Genomic DNA, 24476 nt, shown 5'->3' with positions numbered 1-24476 from the left:
CTCTATCTCTAGCAGTTGTTGAACTAAAGTCATTGCAGTATTCATGTAGCTTTTTTTCCTCTGCCAATGCTTCTGAATTTTCTTGATTACATACATTTTTCATTCATAGCATTGTTTTTTTTTTTCTATCTATAATAAAGCACAGATGGAGTGTTCTAACCTAGAGGCTCATGTCTTTCAGTTTAAGAAGTTGTATATTTTTGATGAAGGGGGCCAAGATGGTGGAGCAACATGAAGTTTTTTGTGTCTCTTGTCACTGAAATGCAGCTAGATGAACACTAAACCATCATGAACACCTAGAAAATTGATCTGAGGATTAACACAGCAATCTGCATAACTTGAACCACAGAACTCAGCATGTACACAGCTCAGAGAGGTGAACTTGGGGAGAAAGAAGCCACAGAGGGTAGGGAGCTATTTTTGTTTGCAGAGAGAGGATGGAGACAGGGAGGGGGGAAGTATAGGAAAAGTGCCCCCCTCAAAAGGAGCTGGAGAGAAAGAGAAAGAGTGGAAACACCCATAAGGGACTTAACAAGCAAGGGAGAAAGGAGAAAGGAGAAAGGAGAAAGGAGAGGGTTTGGATACCCTTAAGACTCTATGAACAGGGGAGTGCGGAGTCTGAAACTCTGCAGCTCAATACCTGGTGGAGCTCTGGTGGGAAGGGCGAATTTCCAGGAGAATACAGTGAGGTCTGAGGGGCCCTCAGGTCACATGGAGACAGGCGGTTCCCCTGATGAGAGGACATCTGGTAGAGGCTGTGCAGCTTCCCCACAGGCAAAGGTCACAGCGGACCTGGGAGAACAGCCATATTTGCTGGTGTTGGAATAAGGACATTAAGGGGCAGTGAAGCCTGGCACCAGATGTGTGTTGTGGTTTATCATAACCCCCCAAAATGCTGCTGCTACAGAGTCCTGTGAACTTTTTCTGGGGTGGGCTGCCACCCGGCTGCAGTCTCTTGGCATCTGCAGCAGCTGGTTGTGTGAATGTTCCTGAGGGTGGGCCGGTATCCAGCCATTGCTTGGCAAGCCTCCCCGAGAGGGTCTGAGTGGGTCAGAGTCACAGGGCCCTCAGAAGTGAGGGGTTTGGAAACACAGCCCCATCTGAGATAAAACTTGGGAGGGAGGTGCCGCCTGGCAGGCTGATGACTTTGTTGGGGACAGGGTAGAAGTGGGGAGTGGATAGAGACCAGAGACAAAGGAGGGGTTCTTGATTGCCAGTCAGCAGGAGCACAGAGTTCTGATATCAGAGAACTGGGTAGCTGGGTGATGCCATTTTCACCCCTCCCATGCATGTGCATACACACCTACAAGCACCACAATGACCTACCCCAGTAAGCTAAGCAGCAGCATCTAATGGAGAACAGAGCATCTACACCAAGCCCCATCCAGCTGCACCAACCGCTCTCTAGATGAACACCAGAAGTCTGTCCACCTGCTTAGTTTATGTACTATAAAGTGCTTCATAGTTTGACTTCTAGGGGAAACTGGATGTAATTTCAATTATATTCCATTCTGTTCACTGATCTATTTAATTTTTTCCCTTTTCTTTTCTTATTCATGAACAAAGAAAGAGAAAAAAATCATTATTTTCCATTTTTATAAAAAAAATTTTTTCTTCGGGGCGCCTGGGTGGCTCAGTCAGTTAAGCATCTCACTTTGGCTCAGGTCATGATCTCACGGTCTGTGAGTTCAAGCCCCGTGTTGGGCTCTGTGCTGATATCTCAGAGCCCAGAGCTTACTTCGGATTCTGTGTCTCCCTCTCTCTCTGCCCCTCCCCTGCTCATGCTCTGTCTCTGTCTCAAAAATAAATAAAACATTAAAAAAAATTAAAAAAAAATTTTTTTCTTAAAATTTTTCTACTATATTTTTTATTTTTTGTTAATTTTTTTCATTCTATTTTACTTTCATCATTTCATTTTGTTCTACTTTATTGTATTCATTTTTTAAGTTTTCAAATGTTTTCCTTTTCTTTCTTTCTTTCTTTCTTTCTTTCTTTCTTTCTTTCTTTCTTTCTTCTCTCTTTTTTTTTTTTTTACTTGTTTTCTCAAATCTATCAGGCTTCTTTCAACAACCAGACCAAACACACCTAGGATCTAGCAACCTTTATTTGATTTTTTGTACTGTTTTTAATTGTTTAATTTTAATTTTTACTTTGTTAATTCTTTTTCTTTCTGCAAAATGATAAAACAGTGGAATTCACCCCAAAAGAAAGAACAGGAAAAAATGACAGCCAGGGACTTAATCAGCACAGATACAGGAAAGATATCTGAACCAGAATTTAGAATCACGATAGTAAGTATACAAGCTGGGGTTGAAAAAAAACATAGAATTCCTTTCTGTGGAGATAAAAGAAGTAAAATCTAGACAGAACAAAATTAAAAATATTGTAACTGAGATGCAATCTCGAATGGCTGCCATGGCAGCAAGGATGGAGGCAGCAGAGCAGTGAATCAGTGATATAGAGGACAAACTTATGGAGAATAATGAAGCAGACAAAAAGAAGGAAACTAAGGCAAAAGAGCACAATATAAGAAATAGAGAACTCAGTGACTCATTAAAAAGCAATAACATCTGAATCATGGTCCCAGAATATGAGAGAGAAAAAGGGATGGAAGATTTATGTGAGTAAGTCACAGCAGAAAACTTTCCTAACCTGGGGAAAGACAGAGACTTCAACATCCAAGAAGCACAGAAAACTCCCATTAGATTCTACAAAAGCCGACCATCAACAAGGCATATCATAGTCAAATTCACAAAATACAAAGACAAGGAAAGAATCATGAAAACAGCAAGGGGGGAAAAAAGTCCTTAACCTACAGGGGAATCAGGTCAGGTTCGCAGCAGACCTATCCACAGAAACTTGGGAGGCCAGAAAGGAGTGACAGGATATATTCAGTGTGCTGAATCAGAAAAATATGCAGCCAAGAATTCTTTATCGAGCAAGGTTGTCATTCAAAATAGAAGAAGACATAAAAAGTTTCTGAGACAAACAGAAACTAAAGGAGTTTGTAACCACTAAACCAGCCCTACAAGAAATTTTAAGGGGACTCTCTGAGGGGAGAAAAGATGAAACAAAACAAAAAAGACCAAAAGCAACAAAGATGAGAAAGGACGAGAGAACACCATCAGAAACTCCACCTCTACAGGCAACACAATGGCAATAAATGCATATCTTTCAATACTCACTCTAAATGTCAAGGACTAAACGCTCCAATCAAAAGACATAGCATAACAGAATGGATAAGAAAACAAGTTCCATCTATATGCTGTTTACAAGAGACCCGTTTTCCACCTAAAGATACCTTCAGATTGAAAGGGAATGGAGAATCATCTATCATGCTAATAGTCGCCAAAGGAAGCCAGAGTAGCCATGCTCTTATCAAACAATCTAGATTTTAAAATAAAGACTCTAACAAGAGATGAAGAAGGGTATTATGTCATAAGTAAGGGGTCTATCCATCAAGAAGACCTTATAACTGTAAACATTTATGCCCCCAATGTCAACACCCAAATATAGAAATCAATTAATCACAAACATACAGAAACTCATTGATAATAATACCATAATAGTAGGGGACTTCAACACCCCACTTATGTCAAGGGGCAGATTATTTAAACAGAAAATCAATAAGGAAACAATGACTTTGAATGACACACTGGATTGGATGGACTTAACAGATGTATTCAGAACATTTTGTCCTAAAGCAGCAGAATACACATTCATCTTGAGTGCACACGGAACTTTCCCCAGAATAGATCACATACTGGGATACAAATAAGCCCTCAAAAAGTAGAAAAAGGGGCGCCTGGGTGGCGCAGTCGGTTAAGCGTCCGACTTCAGCCAGGTCACGATCTCGCGGTCTGGGAGTTCGAGCCCCGCGTCGGGCTCTGGGCTGATGGCTCGGAGCCTGGAGCCTGTTTCCGATTCTGTGTCTCCCTCTCTCTCTGCCCCTCCCCCATTCATGCTCTGTCTCTCTCTGTCCCAAAAATGAATAAACGTTGAAAAAGTAGAAAAAGATTGAGATCATACTGTGCATACTTTCAGACCACAACACTACAAAACTCAAAATCAACCACAAGAAAAAATTGGGAAAGACAACAAATACTTGAAGACTAAAGAACATCCTACTAAAGAATGAATGGGCTAAGCAAGAAATCAAAGAGGAAATTAAAAAGTACATGGAAGCCAATGAAAATGATACAGCCCAAAACTTCTGGATGCCGCAAAGATGGTCATAAGAGGGAAGTATATAGCAATCCAGGCCTTCCTGAAGAAGGAAGAAAGGTCTCAGATACACAACCTAACCTTACACCTTTAAGAGCTGGAAAAAGAACAGCAAATAAAACCCCAAACCAGCAGAAGATGGGAAATAATAAAGATTAGAACAGAAATCAATGCCATTGAAATAAAAAAACAACAACAGTAGAACAGATCAATGAAACCAGAAACTGTTTCTTTTAATGAATTAACAAAATTGGTAAACCCCTGGCCAGTTTGATCAAAATGAAAAAGTAAAGGACCCAAATAAATAAAATCAACAACGAAAGAGGAGAGATCACAACCAACACTGCATAAATGCAAACAATAATAAGAGAATATTATGAGCAATTTTATGCCAATAAATTAAGCAATCTGGGAGAAATGGACAAATTCCTAGAAATGTGTAAACCACCAAAACTGAAACAAGAAGAAATAGAAAATTTGAACAGACCCATAACCAGTAAAGAAATTGAATTAGTAATCAAAAATCTCCCAAAAAACAAGAGTCCAGGGCCAGATGGCTTTCCTGGGGAATTCTACCAAACATTTAAGGAAGAGTTAACACATATTTCTTTGAAGCTCTTCCAAAAAAAATAGAAATGGAAGAAAAACTTCCAAACTCTTTCTATGAAGTCAACATTACCTTGATTCCAAAACCAGATGAAGACCCCACTAAAAAGGAGAACTATAGACCAATTTCCCTGATGAACGTGGATGCAAAAACCCTCAACAAGGTAGTATCCAACCGGATCCAACCGGACCCCACTAAAAAGCAGAACTATAGACCAATTTCCCTGATGAACGTGGATGCAAAAACCCTCAACAAGGTAGTAGCCAACCGGATCCAACAATACCTTAAAAGAATTATTCACGACAAAGCGGGATTTATACCTGGGATGCAGGGCTGGTTCAGTATCTGCAAAACAATCAATGTGAGACATCACATCAATAAAAGAAAGGACAAGAACCACATGATCCTCTCAACAGATGCAGAGAAAGCATTTGACAAAATACAGCATCCTTTCTTGATAAAAACCCTCAAGAAAGTAGAGATAGAAGGATCATATCTCAAGATCATAAAAGCCATATATGAAAGACCCACCGCTAACATCATCCTCAATGGGGAAAAACTGAGAGCTTTCCCTCTAAGGTCAGGAACATGACAGGGATGTCCACTCTTGCCACTGTTGGAAGTCCTAATCTCAGCCGTCAAACAACACAAAGGAATAAAAGCCATCCAAATTGGCAAGGAGGAAGTCAAACTTTCACGTCTTTGTAGAGAACATGATACTCTATGCAGAAAACCCAAAAGATTCCACCAAAAAATTGCTAGAACTGATCCATGAATTCAGCAAAGTCACAGGATAAAATCAACGCACAGAAATCGGTTGCATTTCTATACACCAATAATGACACAACAGAAAGAGAAGTCAAGGAATTGATCCCATTTACAATTGCACCAAACACCATAAAATACCTAAGAATAAACCTAACCAAAGAAGTGAAAAATGTATACATGGAAAATTATAGCAAGCTTATGAAAGAAACTGAAGACACAAAAAAAAATGGAAAAATATTCCATGCTCATGTATTGGAATAACAAATATTGTTATAATGTTGATACTACCCAAAGCAACCTACATATTGAATCTAATCCCTATAAAAATAACACCAGCATTCTTCACAGAGCTAGAACAAACAATCCCAAAATTTGTATGGAACCAGAAAAGACCCCAAATAGCCAAAGCAATCCTGAAAAAGAAAACCAAAACTGGAGGCATCACAGTCCCAGACTTCAAGCTATACTACAAAGCTGTAATCATCAAGACAGTATGGTACTGGCACAAAAACAGACATTCACATCAGTGGAACAGAATATAGAACCCAGAAATGGGCCCACAAATGTATGGCTAACTTCTCTTTGACAAAGCAGGAAAGAATTTCCAATGGAATAAAGACAGTCTCTTAAGCAAATGGTGTTGGGAAAACTGGACAGTGACATGCAGAAAAATGAACTTGGATCACTTTCTTACACCATACAGAAAAATAAACTCAAAATGGATGAAAGAGCCTAATGTAAGACAGGAAAGCCATCAAAATCCTTGAGGAGAAGGCAGGCAAAAACTTCTTTGACCTTGGCTGCAGCAGCTTCTTATTCAACATGTGTCTTGTCTGGAGGTAAGGGAAACAAAAGCAAAAATGAACTATTGGGACCTAATCAAGATTAAAAGCTTGTGCACAGTGAAGGAAACAATCAGCAAAACTAAAAGGCAACTAACGGAATGGGAGAAGATATTTGCAAATGACATATCAGATAAAGGGTTCGTATCCAAAACCTAGAAAGAACTTAATCAAACTCAACACCAGAAAACAAATAATCCAGTGAAGAAATGGGCAAAAGACATGAATAGACACTTTTCCAAAGAAGACATCCAGATGGCTAACAGACACATGAAAAAATGCTCAACATCACTCATCATCAGGGAAATACAAATTAAAACCACAATAAGATACCACCTCAAACCATTCAGAATGGCTGAAATTAACAACTCAGGCAACATAGATGTTGGCGAGGATGCAGAGAAAGAGGATCTTTTTATGCACTGCTGGGGGGAATGCAAACTGGTGCAGCCACTCTGGAAAACATTATGGAGGTTCCTCAAAAAGTTAAAAATAGAACTATCCTACGACCCTGCAATTGCATTACTAGGTATTTATCCAAGGGACACAGGTGTGCTGGTTTGAAGGGGCACATGAACCCCAATGTTTATAGCAGCGCTATTGACAATAGCCAAAGTATGGAAAGAGACCAAATGCCCATCAAAGGATGAATGGATAAATAAGCTGTGGTATATATATAGAATGGAGTATACTTGGTAATCAAAAAGAATTAAATCTTGCCATTTGCAACAATGTGATGCAACTGGAGGGTATTACACTAAGCTAAATAAGTCAGTCAGAGAAAGACAAATATCATATGAATTCACTCATGTGGAATTTAAGATACAAAACAGATGAACATAAGGGAAGGGAAGCAAAAATAAAAACAGGGAGGAGAACAAAACATAAGAGACTCTTAAATACAGAGAACAAACTGTAGGTTGCTAGAGGGGTTGTGGGAGGAGGGATGGGCTAAATGGGTAAGGGGAATTAGGGAAGACACTTGTGGGGATGAGCACTGAGTGTTTATACATAAGGGATGAATCACTGAAACCTACTCCTGAAATCATTATTGCACTACATGATAGCTAACTTGGATGTAAATTATAAATAAATAAATAAATAAATAAATAAATAAATAAATAAAGTTGTATATTTTTGTTTGATAATTTTATCCCCCTCCTTTTCTGTCTCCTGTTTCTTTGGAGCTACTATTAGTTGACTGTTATTCCTGAACTTGTTAATTTTCTTTCCACTATTGCCTTTTCTTTTGACTAATAATTCCCTTCTTTTCTAAGATATATATATATTTTTTAAATGTTTTTTTTTCAACGTTTATTTATCTTTTTGGGACAGAGAGAGACAGAGCATGAACGGGGGAGGGGCAGAGAGAGAGGGAGATGCAGAATCGGAAGCAGGCTCCGGGCTCCGAGCCGTCAGCCCAGAGCCCGACGCGGGGCTCGAACTCCCGGGCCGCGAGATCGTGACCTGAGCTGAAGTCGGACGCTTAACCGACTGCGCCACCCAGGCGCCCCTCTAAGATATTTTCTTGACCTTATGTTCCAGTAGTTATTTTTAGTTATCCTACTCACTTTCTTAAAAATTCCTTTCAAGTGTTCTATTTCCCTTTCGTTCACTTAGTTCCCATTTTCATGGCATCCTGTTTTTGTTTTACAGAGGCATTATATTTTCTCTCTAAGGCTACTGATGGTAATGTATCATTCTCCCATCACTCTAGATAGGTAGATTGTTCCTACACAGAACTCCAAGTTAAATCACTTTCTCTCAACATTTTTAAGGCATTAGGCATCCTTGTATAGCTTCAAGGGTTATTGTTGAGAAGTCTGAGATTATTCTGATTTCCAATTCCTTGTAAGTTATCTAGATTTCCCCTTTCTACTAGACTCCTTTCTTTATATCCGGCATTCTGAAATTTCATGATTATATGCCTTTTTCAGCCATAGCACAAGGCACATGTCAGTGCTTCAATTTGAATACGTATTCTATCAGTGGATTAACCAGTGGAGGTTAATAATTCCTAACATTTACCGAGTGCCTATTATGAGCCAGATACTGCGTTAAGTGTATCCTTTAACTGACACACACCCCAAACAATTGTATGATATAGATATTATTATTATTTTAAAGAGGAATAAACTGAGGTACAAAAAGTTATGTAACATATCAAAGGTAAGGTAAATGAGCAAGACGAGCTTTCTGAGTGTGATGATGTAGTGGTTATAGCCACTATCAGATTTAGAGTCTCATCATCATGGAAGTGATCATCTCACCAAGATGACTTTTCAGATCTTTATGTGAATATGTGATATGTGAATTCTACAGTTTAATTCTCAGATGTTAATTTTAATGCTGATATCTTTGCAAAGGGAGTATGTGAGGTGGGGTGGGGGGCACCATGTAATAGGAAACTTTAAATTTGAAGCAAATATTAATGAAAAATCACTGTATCTTTGGGGAAAAATTAAAATGTGAATTTTCTTTTTCAAAAAGATTATGTTCAAACACCTAAAACTGTCTCATCTCAGGAAGCCTGCTGGCACCAAGAGCAGTAGCTGGTGGTGACGAGAGAAGTATGCACAGTTTTACCTCTGTCTTGCTTCTTAAGTGAGCCCTCTGTTGGAAGCACCTTAACATGGCTACTCACAAAAGTTGTACCAGCAACACAACAGCCAGTCGGAGAGTGATTCAGATATCTATTGAGACATTTTTTTTCAGGGGTCCTGATATATATGTGTAAATTAATCTCTGGGAAGATGATCCTTTTAGATGTTAAGGATTCTATGGAGAAGAGATCCAGGAAGAAGATTGGAAAGCAAACATTTCAGTCAAGGGGTGACTGGCCTTCCTGAGTAAAGCTTTTTGAATGTAAGTCAAAATTACTAGGAAGTTAATAGTACTTCTTTAGAATAACCTTTGGAATTATCCAAAATAAGCATTTAGACACAGGCACTTAATTCTGAGTAATTAATGTCTGTCTATATAACCCAGCAACTTAATGAGCTGGGGTGTAGCAGGGGCACACTGAGTCACTGGAGAACCCCAGAGGGCTGGCTGTGAAAAGAGACCCTCAGCTTGCCAGGGTTTTTGGTAATAACTGGAACATTTTTATAGGCGCATCATTATTGAGTTCCAGCCTAAAGGCATATTGGCTCTAGGCAAGGTTTCATGTACCCTATTATATTGCAGATACAAATGCATCTCTAGATTAATTGTGACAGTCAACTCCTTCATCTTCTATGGGCAAAAATTTTGAAAGCATAATTCTCTGTAGTAAATTAGCCTTGAGCTGAAAGATAGATTTGGCCTAAAAACCAAAATCATCAAGTAGATAATCTTTGATGCCTCACTTTGTGGCCCTTTTCTCTCCCTTTTAAATCATCTTTTGGCAGACTCTCCAGCCTCCAGTATTTTCATCCTGATCTTGGTCCCTCTCAAGAGAAATGCTTTAATAGTTTACCAATAACAATTGCCTAATTAGTATTACATCATGATATTCTACCCAAGAGTATATGGATTTAAGAAGAAGCTTTGTAGGAAAGGAATCCAAAGAAATGATGTGTGGTAAAATTCCATATTCATTCATGGGACATTAATTACTGTTCAGATGCTAAGAAAACAAGGATTAATAAGACGTGGTTCTAACCTTTGAGACTTCCACTGTCCAGTAGGAGAGACAGAAACATACAAAAACTAATTATGTAATAGAATATGATGAGTTTTAATCATGGAAACAAGATAATGGGTTGATTTATTGTATTTGGAGTAGGAGGCTGAATTGAATAGAGGAAATCATGAGAGACTTCATGTAGAAAGTGACAGTCGAGATAAATAATCTATGGTAATAAATAATGGGGGAATTTTAAGCACCCAATACATTTAAAGGGTGAAGCTGATTGTCTTCCAAGAGGGGAAAGAATTTTGAGCCTCAGGACTCCCTTGGACCCTACTGAATCATGCTGGGTAGAAGAACCCTTATTCTGCCTGCCTTGAACAGCACCAAGAGCAGCAAAACCTGCAGCCGACAGCAGAGCCAGAAATGACAAAGAGCAGGAGGTGTTTTACTTAGCTCTCTCTAAGGGAAACAGCAATGTCCATAACAGTTAAAAAAAAAAAAAAAAAACTGCTGGGAAGGCTACTCTACGCCCTCATAAGTCCAGATTTATTAAGTGCATTAAAATGGTGCTGCCAAAAGGAAATAACTGGAGAATTTTCTGGAGCCAAGGCGGGCAGAATATGCAGTGATGAGAAGTTGGAAAGCAGCATTATCATTTTCCAGACTGGATTTCACTTTGTTCCACTTCAACCAATGGCCACCTTGGTCCAACACAAAATTTAAAACAAGACCATAGCGTGCCTTTGTTCCAAATGAGAAGATGGAAAATAACACATACAATAGAAGTAAGGAAATCCTTCTGCAAGCTTCCTTGGCAGGAAAAGGTGCTAGGGCAGGGCCGGGGAAAGGTGGAGGAGTAAAGAAGGAAAAAGACTGGAACCAGTGGCTTTTAACATTTTACACTGAGGCTTTGTGTGATGGTTGTGTACATTGTTGAAAAGCACAATGGTCAGTTATTCCTTACATCAGAATTGACTGTTTACTTGGCTAATTATTTTAGTAATCTGAGGACCCCCTCCTGTGGTTGAAGCAACACTAAGTAGGAACAAAATGATGGAAGTGGGTTCCAACAGAAAGGTAAGGCTGTGAACTTGAGCTTCTTAGTTTGAGACATATGGGCTATATCTATAGGAGAGCAAATGTGGAATCTAAAATGGTTTATCTGCAGTTTTTGGCTATTATAACTACTAAACACAGAGGCTGTACAGATGACCTGGCTTTTTTGGACTGAAGATGGTTGAAGAAGTTAAAGAAGTTTCTGAGGAAAGAAAATTATTGCTCACAAATTTGGCTTATGTACCTATCTATGCTTGCCAAAGCCAAGCATAAATTATTTTCTATTAGCAATTGTTTTGTCCAATATATTCCTTATGTTAAGTTCTCCAAGATGGCTTCATTCACTAAACAAATGTCTTTTTGAGCATCCACTACATTCAAGCACTACTTTTACTACTTAAGATGGTACAAATATAACTTATAGGTGCATTTTGTTTTCAAGAAGATTAGTGTATAATAGAGGAAATAAGTATAGAGCAAGGCAGAAAGTGACAAGTGCTTTGAAAAGAGTATAGTTACTGTGCTACCAACATTCAGAAGAGATTTACTTTACTTGTGAAGTTCAGTAGAGACTTTGTGGGTAAAAAAGGGCTAAATTTGGCCTTCAGTGAGCCTAAATGCATACAGATGGAGTTGAGTAGGAAGGTCATTTCAGTGGAACCTAGATGCTATGAGTAAAGGCAAAGACACAGGAAAGCTCAAGGTGAGACAGAAATGATGAGTAGATAGTGACTTCCTGGGAGGAGTCATCCAGGGAAATAGTGGGAGCTAAGTAAGGTGAGGAAGAATGCCAACAGGCTGTAGAGGGCTTTGAACACTAGGTGAGAGAATTTAAACATTTTTTTCAAGTCAGTTGGAAGAAGTCGATGTATTTTTCTTAATTTAAATTTTTAAAATTTTATTGTGCTAAGAACACAACATGAGATTCACTTTCTTAATAAATTTTAAGTGTATAATATTGTATTAACTATAGGTCTAATGTTGTACAGATCTCTAGAACTTGCTCATCTTGCACTTCTGAAAATTATGCCCATTGATTAGTACCTCCCCATTTCTCCCTCCCTACTACCCCCTGGAAACCACTATTCTATTTTCTTCATCTGTTTGACTCTTTTAGATACATCATATATGTGTAAAAGTGCAGTTTTGTCCTGCTGTGATCAACTTATTTCATTCGGCGTATAATTTCCTCCAGGTTCATCCATTGTGTCACATATTGCAGGATTTCCTTCTTTTTAAAGGTTGGATAATATCCCATTGTATGTATATAGCTTATTTTCTTTATACATTCATCTACCATTGAACATTTGGTTATTTTCACACCTTGACTATTGTGAATGGTGCCACAATGAACATTGGAGTGCTAGTATCTGTTCAAATCATGATTTAATTTCTTTTGCATAAATACCCAGAAGTGGGACTGCTGGATCATATGGAAGTTCAATCTCTCTCTCTCTCTCTCCCCCACCCTTCCCCACCCCTCATTCTCTATTTGAATTCTGCTACTATTGGGTGGAATGTTCTGCATGTTTGTTAGGGTCCATTTGGTCTACAGTGTTGTTCAAGTCTGCTGTTTGTTGTTGTTGTTGTTGTTGGTGGTGGTGGTGGTGATTTTCTGTTTGGTTCTTTTATCCCTATTAAAGGTGGGGTATTGAAGTCTCCTACTGTTATTGTATTGCTGTTTATTTCTCCCTTCAGTTCTGTCATGTTTGCCTTATATCTTTAGGTGCTCTGATATTGGGTGCATGTATATTTATAATTTTTATATCTTACTGATGAACTGGCCCTTTTACCATTACATAATGTCCTTTTTCTATCTGTTGTGACAAGTTTTGACTTAGTGTATTGTGTCTGATATAAGAATATAAGAATGTCTGTTCTCTTTTGGTTACTATTTGCATGGAATACCTCTTCTTATCTCTTCACTTTAAGCCTATGTGTGTCTTTATTTATGTGTTTAGAAATATATAACTACCTTGTAGACAGTATAGTTGTACCTTATTTTTTTTTTTTTTTAATTTTTTTTTTCAACCTTTATTTATTTTTGGGACACAGAGAGACAGAGCATGAACGGGGGAGGGGCAGAGAGAGAGGGAGACACAGAATCGGAAACAGGCTCCAGGCTCTGAGCCATCAGCCCAGAGCCCGACGCGGGGCTCGAACTCACGGACCGCGAGATCGTGACCTGGCTGAAGTCGGACGCTTAACCGACTGCGCCACCCAGGCGCCCCTAGTTGTACCTTATTTTTATAATTCGTTCAGCCACTCTACATCTTTTACTTTGGGAGTTTAATCCATTTTCATTTAAAGTAATTATTGATAGGGAAGAATATACTATTGTCATTTTTGTTCATTGTTTTTTGTCTTATAGTTCTTTTGTTTTTTCCTGTCTTGATGCTTTTCTTCGTGTTTTGCTGATATTTTGTATTTTATATGCTTTTATTCCTCTTTTTCTTTTGTATAACATCTATAGGTATTTTCTTTGTGGTTACCATAGGGCCTACATAAAATGTAACAGTCTATCTAAAGCTGATATCAACTTAAATTCAATAGTAAACAAAAATTCTATACTTTACTAATATCCTTCTTATACTTTGTTATTGATGCTATAATTTATATCTGTTTCATATCATATATATGAAACATATCATATACTGTATATATTATATATCTATTAATATATTTTTAGTCAGTTATTTTTAACAATTTTTTCTTTTAACTTATATACTAGAATTGTCTTTTAACTCATACACTAGAATTACCCACCACCATTATAGTAATACAGTATTCTATATCTGTCTATATATATACTTTTGGCAACACATTTTATACTTTCTAATGCTACTATATTGCCCATTAGTGTTCTTTCTTTTTTTTTTTCAAGTTTTTTAAAAATTCTAGTTAGTTAACATACAATGTAATATTAGTTTCAGGAGTAGAAACTAACACCCAGTGCTCATCACAACAAGTACCATCCCTAATAGCCATCACCCATGTAGCCCATCCCCCACCCACCTCTCCTCCAGCAACCCTCAGTTTGTTCTCTATAGTTAAGAATCTATTTTATGGTTTGCCCCTCTCTTTTTCCCCTATGTTCATCTGTTTTGTTTCTTAAATTCCACATATGAGTGAAATCATATGGTATTTGTCTTTCTCTGACTTATTTCACTTAGTATAATATCCTCTAGCTCCATCCATGTTGTAGCAAATAGCAAGATTTCATTCTTCTTGATGGCTGAGTAATATTCCATTCATCTCTTTATCTATTCATCAGTCAATAGACATTTGCACCACTAGACTTGCCTTAGAAGAAATGCTAAAGGAAATTCTTCAACTTGAAATGAAAGGACAGTGTTAGGGTAAAGAATTTCCTTAAGCATTTCTTGTAAGACAGGTCTAGTAGTGATGAACTTCTTTAGCTTTTGTTGGTGAAAATCTTTATCACCTCTTCATTTTTTTTAGGGACAGTTTTGCCTGGTACAGTATTCTCAGTTGGCAGTTTTTTCCTTTCAGCACTTTGAATATATCATCCCATTCCCTCTGGCATGCAAGGTTTCTGCTGAAATACCCACTAATAATCTTATAGGATTTCCCTTGTGCTTAACAAGTTGCTTTTCTCTTGCTGCTTTCAAAATTTGCATTTTGTCTTTCTGTATCTTTTGACAATTTGATTATAATGTATCTCTGTGTGGATTCCTTTGGGTTCATTTTATTTGGGATCATTTGGGCTTCCTAAATCTGGATGTCCATTTCCTTCCCAAATTTGGGGTTTTCAGTGATTATTTCTTTGAATAATTTTATCCTTTTTCTTCCTCTTCTTCTCCTGGACTTCCATAATATGCATATTGGTCTTCTTGATGGACCAGAAGCTTCTTAAGTTTTATTCATTCTTTTTGCTCTCTGATTGGATATTTCAAATGAACTGTCTTTGAATTTGTTGAGTATTTTTTTCTGTGCTCTAGTCTGCTGTTGAACCTCTTTATTGAATTTTTCAGTTTAGTTACTTTATTCTTCACCTTCATGATTTCTGTTTGGTACTTTTTAATGTTTTTTAATCTCTTTCTTGAAATTTTCATTTTGTTTATAAATTGTTCTCCTGAGCCTCTTGAGAATTTTTATGATGATTATTTTGAATTTTCTGTCATATGTTTCATTAGAATCATTTTCTGGAGTTTTATTGTATTCCTTTGTTTGAATTGTGTTTCCCAGTTACCTCATTTTCCTTGATTCTGTGTTGGTATGTACATACTAGGAAAGTCTGCCATTTCTCCCAGTCTTCACACATTGGCCACGTACAGAAGACCTTCACCAATCAACCTGGCCAGAGCTTGTGTGGGCCTCTCAAATCTTCATGCTAGTCCAAACTGCCATCTTTGTTCTTAGTGGCCTCCAAACATCTAGATTACGTCTCTTGGGCAATCCCCAGAAGTCTGAATGTTTGATATATGGTCCAACTCTTTTCCTCCCCAGAGAGAAGTTGAGAGACTTTTTTCCCTCCCACCTGCTTGCTCTGTGCTGAGACAGGACTCCTCCTGTGGCAAGTGTCTGCTCCCTAGTTCAACCTACCATCTTTGTTCTCTGTAGCCCGCAAGAATCTAGCATTTACCAGGTCCCATCAATGCTGTAAGACAGGCAAGGTAAAATCCAGTCCCTGGGGAATCATCTACAAAATCTGAAATATCGGATATGCAATCTAACTCTTTGCCTTCTCAAGGAGAAGCTGGGAGCTGGGGTTTTCCTCCTGTTTATATTCCTCCTGATTATTGTTCTGAGTGTGGAAAGAGAGGGTGTCTTACATTTTCCTACCAGTTTTGATGTGGATGGTTTCACATTTGCCTGGGATGCAGGAACCTTTCAACTAGTTTCTGTATTTCTCACAGAGGGAATTGATCTGTGTACTGCTGTTGAATTGGTATGTTCATGAGGGAAAGGAGAGTTCAGGGCTTCCTATTCTGCTATCTTGCTGAAGTCATTCTCAAAGAGGTTTTTAATCAAGGTCGTTGATATAATCAAAGAGATGGTTTCTGAATATTTATCTGTCATGAATTTTATAGGTGTACTAGCAAGCACATTGATGCAGATGAGCCACAGGTAGGTGTGGCCACCAGAAAGGTTTTTTTCAAATTAAGGTCATAGAAAGTACCTCGGTTTCATTGGTCTTGATGTATGCTAATCATTAGAGACAATTTATGCAATGTATTTTTACTTCATCTTTCCTTCTTTCATCCATCCATCCAGTCAACATTATCTCGAAGAGATGAATACTCTTCTATGTGGTCAAAACAATATGTTCTCATTATCCTAATTCCTAAATCATGTAAAATGGATATATGATTTTCAGGAATTTAAAAACATAAGTAAAATAGTATCTGATTAATATGATTAAGCTGGAAGGCAAAATCAGGTGTCCCAGTTAAAAGTTTTCTCAATTTGAACAATTCAAATTAACCAGATAATGAATAGATCAACTCTGATTTTTGGCTATGGAGACTCCAGGTATATACCAAACAAAATGAAATGGAGAATTAAGGCAATTCAGTCTCCAAATTCTCTTCTTAAGAGAAACATAGAATGAAAAAAAATATATTTGAAGAGGTGAGGATTATGGATTGACTAAATTTAGCTAAATTAGTAATGTTTAATAATTACTTACAGAATTATGATTCCTTATTACGTTTTCCCCACGTAGGCATTACAAACAATAAAATGCTTATTTAGAGAATTTATGAGCTTTTAACCTACCTGATTTTCTAACTATGGAAATAGTCCTATGTTGTAACTGTCATTTGGTCCTTTATGGGTCAGTGGTCCTAGAATATCTCCTCATACCCATCCTCTAGCAAACTCCATCAATATGGCCAAGATCTTCATCTGAAATATCCCAGGATCAGGCTTTGAACATCTTCTCTTTTATAACACTTAACCTCCAAGTGATTTCATCTAGTTTCATAGTTTTAAACACCATCTATATTCTAATGACTCCCACATTTTTATCTCCAGTTTAAACCTCTGTGAAATCCAGAGCTGTAAATCCATTTGTCTACTTGACATCGCCACTTGGATGTCTAAAAGGCATTTCAACTATAACAAGTTCAGCTGTCTTTTTTTTCTTGAATTTTGCACTTCCATGCACTAAAAATATTGTACCTCCATTCATCCAAATGGTCAAAACTGTTGTCATCCTTGTTTCCTTTCTATCCCACTTTCAGTTCATTACCAGGTTCTCTCAGTTCCACCTTTAGACACTATCCAGAAGTCTTACCACTACTTCTACTGCTACCATCCTAGTTTAAGCCATTATCATATCTTTCTTGCCTGGATTACTGCAATGCTGTCACCGACTGATCTCTATGCTTTTTCCCTGGATCCCTTACAGTCTTTTTCAACTTAGTAGCCAGACTGATTTGCTCACATAGAATAGCTGTAGGCTTCTCATCTCTTTAATATAACTTTCTTCCTCTGCAGAGGCTACCTACCAGGCTCAGTTCTGGTTGACACATTAGGCCTGGATTGGTGTGGCTCTGTGCCCAGAGCAATCTGGTTTTATTCACCAACAGCAGTTTACAGTTTCATTTGTACCATTAGAGAAAAATGTCTGGAACTTCCCAAATAGCATAATGCTACAGCATATTAAAGGGCTGCAGCATTATCCTTTCAGAGCCCTCCATATGTGGGCAGCTAGAGTTTAATGACTCTTGGTCCATTTCATTGAGGCTAAGCTATGAGTTGGGTGGATAATTTCAGGAGGCCAAGTTTTGTTGCTCATTGGCTGTATTCACTTAGAATGCATTTGAATACTGTAATTTTCTATTAGCTGGTGTCTTACATCTGTAACATAGGATTATTAAACCTGTTTTTCTGACCACAATAACGTATGTCAGGAAGTTCTCCTGATATTTATTCCCGGGAGAGGTAAGATTGCATTTGCTTCTCATTCATCTCAGTAAACTATATAAATGGCAATTGTGGTGTTCTGTCCCACTGTACATACCCAGTTGTGTGGCTGCATGCTTTAACCATGGGAATATATCTGTATCTTTCATATTCAACAAGAGCATTTTCTATTTCGTTTTCAGAGTCCCTTGAGATATGGTGTCAGTTGTAGAACATGAAAGTCTGACAGGAGAGTATCAATCAATCAAATATTTACTGAGTGCTTACTAAGTGAAAGGCACTGTGCTAAGCTGGGTTTAAGCAGAGTATTAAGAGGAGTTGGAGGAAAAGTGTTCTTTTTTTTTTTTTTTTTAGAAACTCTCAGAGGTTCAATGTCAGACAGAGGAGAGAAAGCTGAGTAGAATAATACTTTTCCAGATTGTGCAAAATTGTGAATTAGCTGTTTTCACCTCCTTGTTTTTACTTATTTCTCTTTCTTGATTCCTTTTCCTTCATGTCTTTTCCTGTTTACCTAGGCCCTTTATACTCTCTCCTCTACACTACCCAGTACCAGCATTATTTTCTTAAGCTGTAGTTAGGCCTTTGGGGTGGGAGTGGGGTCCCATAATCACACTTACCCAAATGTCTCATTTCTTCAATGCCATCCCATTGAGTTACAACCTGCTCCCCTCATCTCATTAATATATTAATGATCAAAACCATTTAACTCATTTATTTACCAAGGTGATTTACATTTTAATAGGTATCTTATACATGACAATATTTACTTAAAAAAACCCCAAACCTCTAAATACTACATTAAAAACACTCTGGCAGATTAGAGGGGGTGAGATTTGTTTTTCAGGTAAGTGTGTATTTCTGGAATCCTTCAAATCACACTTCTGTTGGCAGCCACCTATTTTGTTCAGAGGTATAATTAACCGTATTCACTACTCATTTAGTTTTTTTTTTCCCATGGATTCAATTTGAAAGAAACTTGCAACTGCTTAAATTACCTAATTTCCCTTGCACATTTTCATTTAGCAGTTGTTGAAAAGGAAAAAAAAACACTTTGCATTTGAAACCCCAAGAAACCGAGTTGTTTTATTATTATTATTATTATTATTATTATTATTATTATTCATGTATTTGCAATGTATTTGTTGATGTACAGGTGATTATTTCTTTAGATTTTCAAAAATTGCATCTGTATTTCCCAACTCAAAAGAGTTCTCACATGAAGTTCATGCTGAAAAACTGATGGGACCCTAATATAGGTTTTAAAAGTATCGTGCTTTGCTCAAAATTCGTTATAGTTTTAGAAAAAGAAGAAAGGCTGAAGTAAAGTAGGCTAGCTACATGATGCATCAGGGTGAAGAGCCACATGGAAAGATGGTGGCCAGAGAACTTCCGGACTCCAGCAGCTTCAGTGAGGAAGCCCTGCTGATGTGTGTGTAGGTCCATCTTCCTCCAGATCTCTTGCGTGATGGACTGAGCTGTATAAGAAGTATGAAGGAAGAGGGACTCTACTTTCTTGACTGTGAAGGGAAATTCTGAGCTGTGGAAGGAGGAAAGGACAGCCTGGAACACAGGAACAGATAAGGTCCTCTCTAAAGAAGTAAGGAAACAAGGCATTATGAGTTTTGATGAAGTCTTAAAATGTTGAACTTTCATAGAAAGCTCTGAAGCCCAGAAACCTCAAAGAAATCCAGAAGCTGAAGGTAAGCAATACCAGGAATATAAGAAAAGGCTTCTCAGAGACAAGGCAAGGATAAAAGTTAAAAGTTAATCATAAGAAATTGCATAAGGAATATGAACACGACTAGATTGTATTTTCTTTCAGTCTTTCTTCCTTGTGGTCTGTTAGGTAGAATATTTTAAAATCATTTGAAAAATAACCAGCAGTTTTATAGAAGAAACACTACTAATTGGATTTTGTGTATTTTCCCCTTCTCTGGGTCATCCATCGTGGCAATGTTGGATCTAGACTCTCACTAACAGCAAAACCTGGCCCCTTACGGTGGCCTCAGAATTAGAGAAATAGGAACATAGGAGCCAGCACAGCACATATCTAGGTTTGCTTTGTAGATCTAACCCGTAAAGGATAGTAACCTAAAAATTCCCCAGAACAACACTACAGCCAGTATTGCTGGTGGGCACATTACAGACATAAATTTGAAAACTTGAGAGCATCCTAGTTAGCCAGAAAAACATCGTGGCATCCTGGTGTTTGTGGGTTTGCAGATGCCTGGCACTGATAGTATTTGTCCCATTGCAGGGTGGTCAGGGGTAATGTCATGCAGATTAACAAATGTGTTTTTCATTCTCCTCTAACAGTCTTCCTGAGACCACAAGCTTAGACCACAGGTCAGAAATCCAAGACAGGACCCAGAATGTGTGTGCAACTGGCTTAGAGGCTTCCTGCATTGAGGAGCCAGCTGTTCTTGTGATTGAGCAATGAAAAGAACTTTCTCCCACATGGCAAAAGAGCCAATTCCACCCGACTGAAGACTACATGTGATAGTTCATGTCTTAGGTGCCTTTTGATTTTAATTGAGTGGATTCTTTTACTATTTTGTCAGAGATCTAAATAATGTCCTCTAGGCTCGCCTCTTTTTTTTTAAAAAAAATTTTTTTTTTTCAACGTTTATTTATTTTTGGGACAGAGAGAGACAGAGCATGAACGGGGGAGGGGCAGAGAGAGAGGGAGACACAGAATCGGAAACAGGCTCCAGGCTCTGAGCCATCAGCCCAGAGCCTGACGCGGGGCTCGAACTCCCAGACCGCGAGATCGTGACCTGGCTGAAGTCGGACGCTTAACCGACTGCGCCACCCAGGCGCCCCCTCTTAAATTCACTTTTCCTATAGTGCTGTTTACAAATTCCTGAAGTTAATTATTTGGTTGAAGAGTCTGCTCATAAAGAAAGTGTAGGAAAATCTGTCTCATGGTTATTTGGATTAGTGATAATGAATGATAAAGCGAGCAATGTACCACACACAACTGTCACAATATAGCAGGTACTCAAATGTTGGAGGAAAACAGTTCTTTTCTTACCCTTCAACTCTTACCTTCCCACATTTCCTAAGATTATCCCTTTCTTTTAATTGGCTCTTCACATGTGAAATAAACACACCACTTGATAGCCTATTAAAGTAAACAACCAGAAATGAATAAAACTGTAGACCAGGATTTCTCCATTTCATTACTGTTGACATTTTGGGCTAGATAATTCTGTGTGTGGGGTTGTCTTGGATACTGTGGTATGTTCAGCAGCATCCCTGGCCTCTACCTACTAGATGCCAGTAGCAACCCCCTGGTTATGATATCCAAAAATATCTCCAGACATTGCCAAATGTCCCCTGAGGGGAACAAAATAGCCCTTGCTGAAGACCAAGTGGATTAACCACGCCCATCCCTTTTTGTCTCTCCTGAGCTCTCTACTCGTGGAGAAAAAAGCAAATGACAACAAACAAACAAACGAACATCAGGCTTTTGTTTAAAACAATAACAGTAACACTGCCAGAGAGTCTGGTTTCTCCAGGGGACCTCATTCACAATATGACTGGAGCCAAGTTTTCAATGTGAATGGTCTCCCCTGGGCTTGGGCAATGCTGGGGCCCTCCGAGCGTGACTTGGGACAAGGACACAGGCAGCCCAGTTCTTTACACCTTCCGTTTGGAGTCCTGGGCAGTGAGAAACAGTGAGCCATCACGTTTCCCAACAGCAAGAAAACTCCATTAGGTTCACCATCCTTTATGGAAAATCATAGGGAGTCGTTTCCAAAAATATAAATGAGAATTGCAAGGGTTCTCTGGATAATTTTCAGTTTCCCAGTTAGTATCCCTTAAACAGAATGACTCATTCCCTGAATATTCCATTTATTTGAGAGAGTGGTTACTGTCTGAATAATAATTTTTCTCCTATGATATTTTGGCAAACCATAGAAATAAATCCTGGTTCTGGAATGGGATAGTTCATTGATTGACATTTGTTCCAGGATAAATTACCATCTGATAAAATTCACAATTCTAAATCCCACCAGTAGTTTCAGATACATCTGTTTGCAATTATCCTATCATTTGCTAGTTATTTCTTCTGATGGTTCACAGCTCTCTATATTCTCTGAATGTGTTAAAAGCCAATGGCTATTCCTTAGCTTGAATTTTTCTTCTCTTTAATTAGTCCCATTCTTGGCACTCCTGTGAGCTTCTTTAATATATTAAGCTCTTGGGTCAGTGGTCTAATTAACATTCAAATAGCGCTCAGTTTTTTGTAATCTACAACCCCAAGGGGGCATCTTCTTTTTGATATCTAACGGGCTATTTACCTTATTACTATTTCCTCAAGTATCTACAGAGGCTGAGTTTATAAAAAATTTCCAAAACCACATAATTATGATGTAAGATTATTATTATTATTTTCTGTTTTCATTATTTTAAAATCCAGGTTTTATGGTATGCAAAAGCAGCCAGGTAAAGACCCAATGCCTTGATCTTACCTTCCCTGACAGATCTTTTTCCTCCATTTTTAACAGTGCTGTCTGCAAAAAGCCTTTGAACTGTATTCATATTGCCTTCATTCTCTGAAAATTCTAGGGATTTATCCACTGGGATATGATCAGTCATTCTACATTGGTGAAATCCAGATGAGCTGGAAGATGACAGCAGTACGATGGGGAAGTTGGGTGCTACTCATGTATGCATGAATGTAAAGGGTAGAATTAGGTTTCATGGTAGATGCTGAGAACCAGAGAGTATGGTGGGAGTTATCTGGAATGTGAGAGCAGGAGGGGCTGACTTCAGAGATGTGATGTTCAAGAGAGTTGTGATATGGGCACAACTGTACAGCTCTCCAGCTTCATTTCTGACCACTCCTGTTTGCACATTTAAAGGCCTGTGTGTGTGTGTGTGTGTGTTAAATGTTTCTGCTAAATGTTTATTTCTTTAGTGCACTCCAAACCCAATGAAAGGGAACAAACACACTGCCAAAGCTACTTTTCTGTTTGACACCAGAGTGCATCATCCTTGCTTTTCTTTAAATATATATATTTTTAATGTTTATTCACTTCTTGAGAGACAGAGACAGAGTGTGAGCAGCAGAGGGGCAGAGAGAGAGGGAGGCACAGAATCTGAAGCAGGCTCCAGGCTCTGAGCTGTCAGCATAGAGCCCAATGCGGGGCTTGAATTCAGGAACCATGAGATCGTGACCTGAGCCGAAGTCGGAAGCTTAACTAACTGAGCCACCCAGGCCCCCCTCCTTGCTTTTCTTTAAAATCATGATTACCGTCATTGTTTTCAAAAAGGGAAATATTTATTGCATGACTACTATTTGTAGGGCACAGTCCTAGGCCTAGTGACTAGGGCCCCTCATTGACTTGCCATTATGCTATAAATCAGATGTTTTAATTCTTCATGCTCTGTTTCAAGGTACCATGTTAGTATGCACCCAAGTTTTTGTAGTTTCCTATTCTCCCATCTTTTCTCTTAGCTAATTTTAGGCAAATCTGTTCAATACTTTCATTATCCTAATCCTGCTTTTAACTCTTTTACCCTTTTGCTTTGCCCATTGCCTAGAACGGTCCCTTTTCCCATTTTTTCTTCCAAAGAATTCCTGATTTACATTTCACAAGGAGACTCTGTGAGCCACAGATGAGATGTTTATATGGCCCTAGTGGTGTCACCCTCAAAGGGTGTGCAGAAGAATTAGGAGACTAGAGGTTTCCATTCTTGAAGATCTCATGTGACTTGTAAGACTTGAAAAGGCAACATGCTGAACATTGTTTTGGAGTGAGGGCATTTTAGAGATATGTAGCAAAGTGTTGGAGCTAAGAGAGTATGTCAGTAACCAACTTGATCTTAGTCTGAACATGTAGTAACGAAATGACTCCTTCATCTACTAGAAGCAAAGTGCAGGCATAACAGAAACATAATACACATTGGTTATTTCTTCTTTGCGTCCATTGTTTGCTTAATTTTCATATGTAATACTGATGTTCATGCATTTTTTATTTTGTAAACTTCCCAAAAAAGAGGAACTATGACTGCATACTTTGTACTTATCCCCAAACAGGGTGATAGATAGATAATGTGTTTTGTTGATGATGCTGTTTGACTGATCTTTTCTTATCACTGCAGTGCTTATTGACATCGATCACTGTCCACCACCTTTTGTTCCTGATTTCTATAAACGCTTCACAAATTTAAATTATTCAACAGACATTTGGCCATGGGACTTAGCAACTCTGGTTCTTATGAAGTCTCTTAGGGAAACATACTGAAGACATGTGAAGGTACTACTAACCCCATAAGGGTATAAGTAGAGAACCAAGGGTGCTGAATTTGAATTTATGCTCTGGAAACCATGCATTCCATGGTGGCAATTCCAGGGTTCTTTTGTACGACAACCAAAAATAATTTAAGCTCTCTGTGACTCTACTTCTTGCCACTTCCCCCTACCCTTCCCATATAAAAAGGGAAAGAATCCTTAGTCTTT

The 24476-nt window shown here is 38.3% G+C and overlaps 1 pseudogene; it reads right to left on the bottom strand.

Annotated features, from left to right (window-relative positions):
• LOC112865090 (eukaryotic translation initiation factor 3 subunit E-like) overlaps positions 1-22609 on the bottom strand; it is a 34059-nt pseudogene extending 11450 nt beyond the window's left edge.
• Positions 22610-24476: the final 1867 nt, after the last annotated feature.

Source organism: Puma concolor, chromosome C1 (genome assembly GCF_028749965.1).
Source record: "Puma concolor isolate L17-30 chromosome C1, mPumCon1.1.hap2, whole genome shotgun sequence".
NCBI lineage: Eukaryota > Metazoa > Chordata > Mammalia > Carnivora > Felidae > Puma > Puma concolor.
This window is presented reverse-complemented; position numbering and strand designations above follow the sequence as displayed.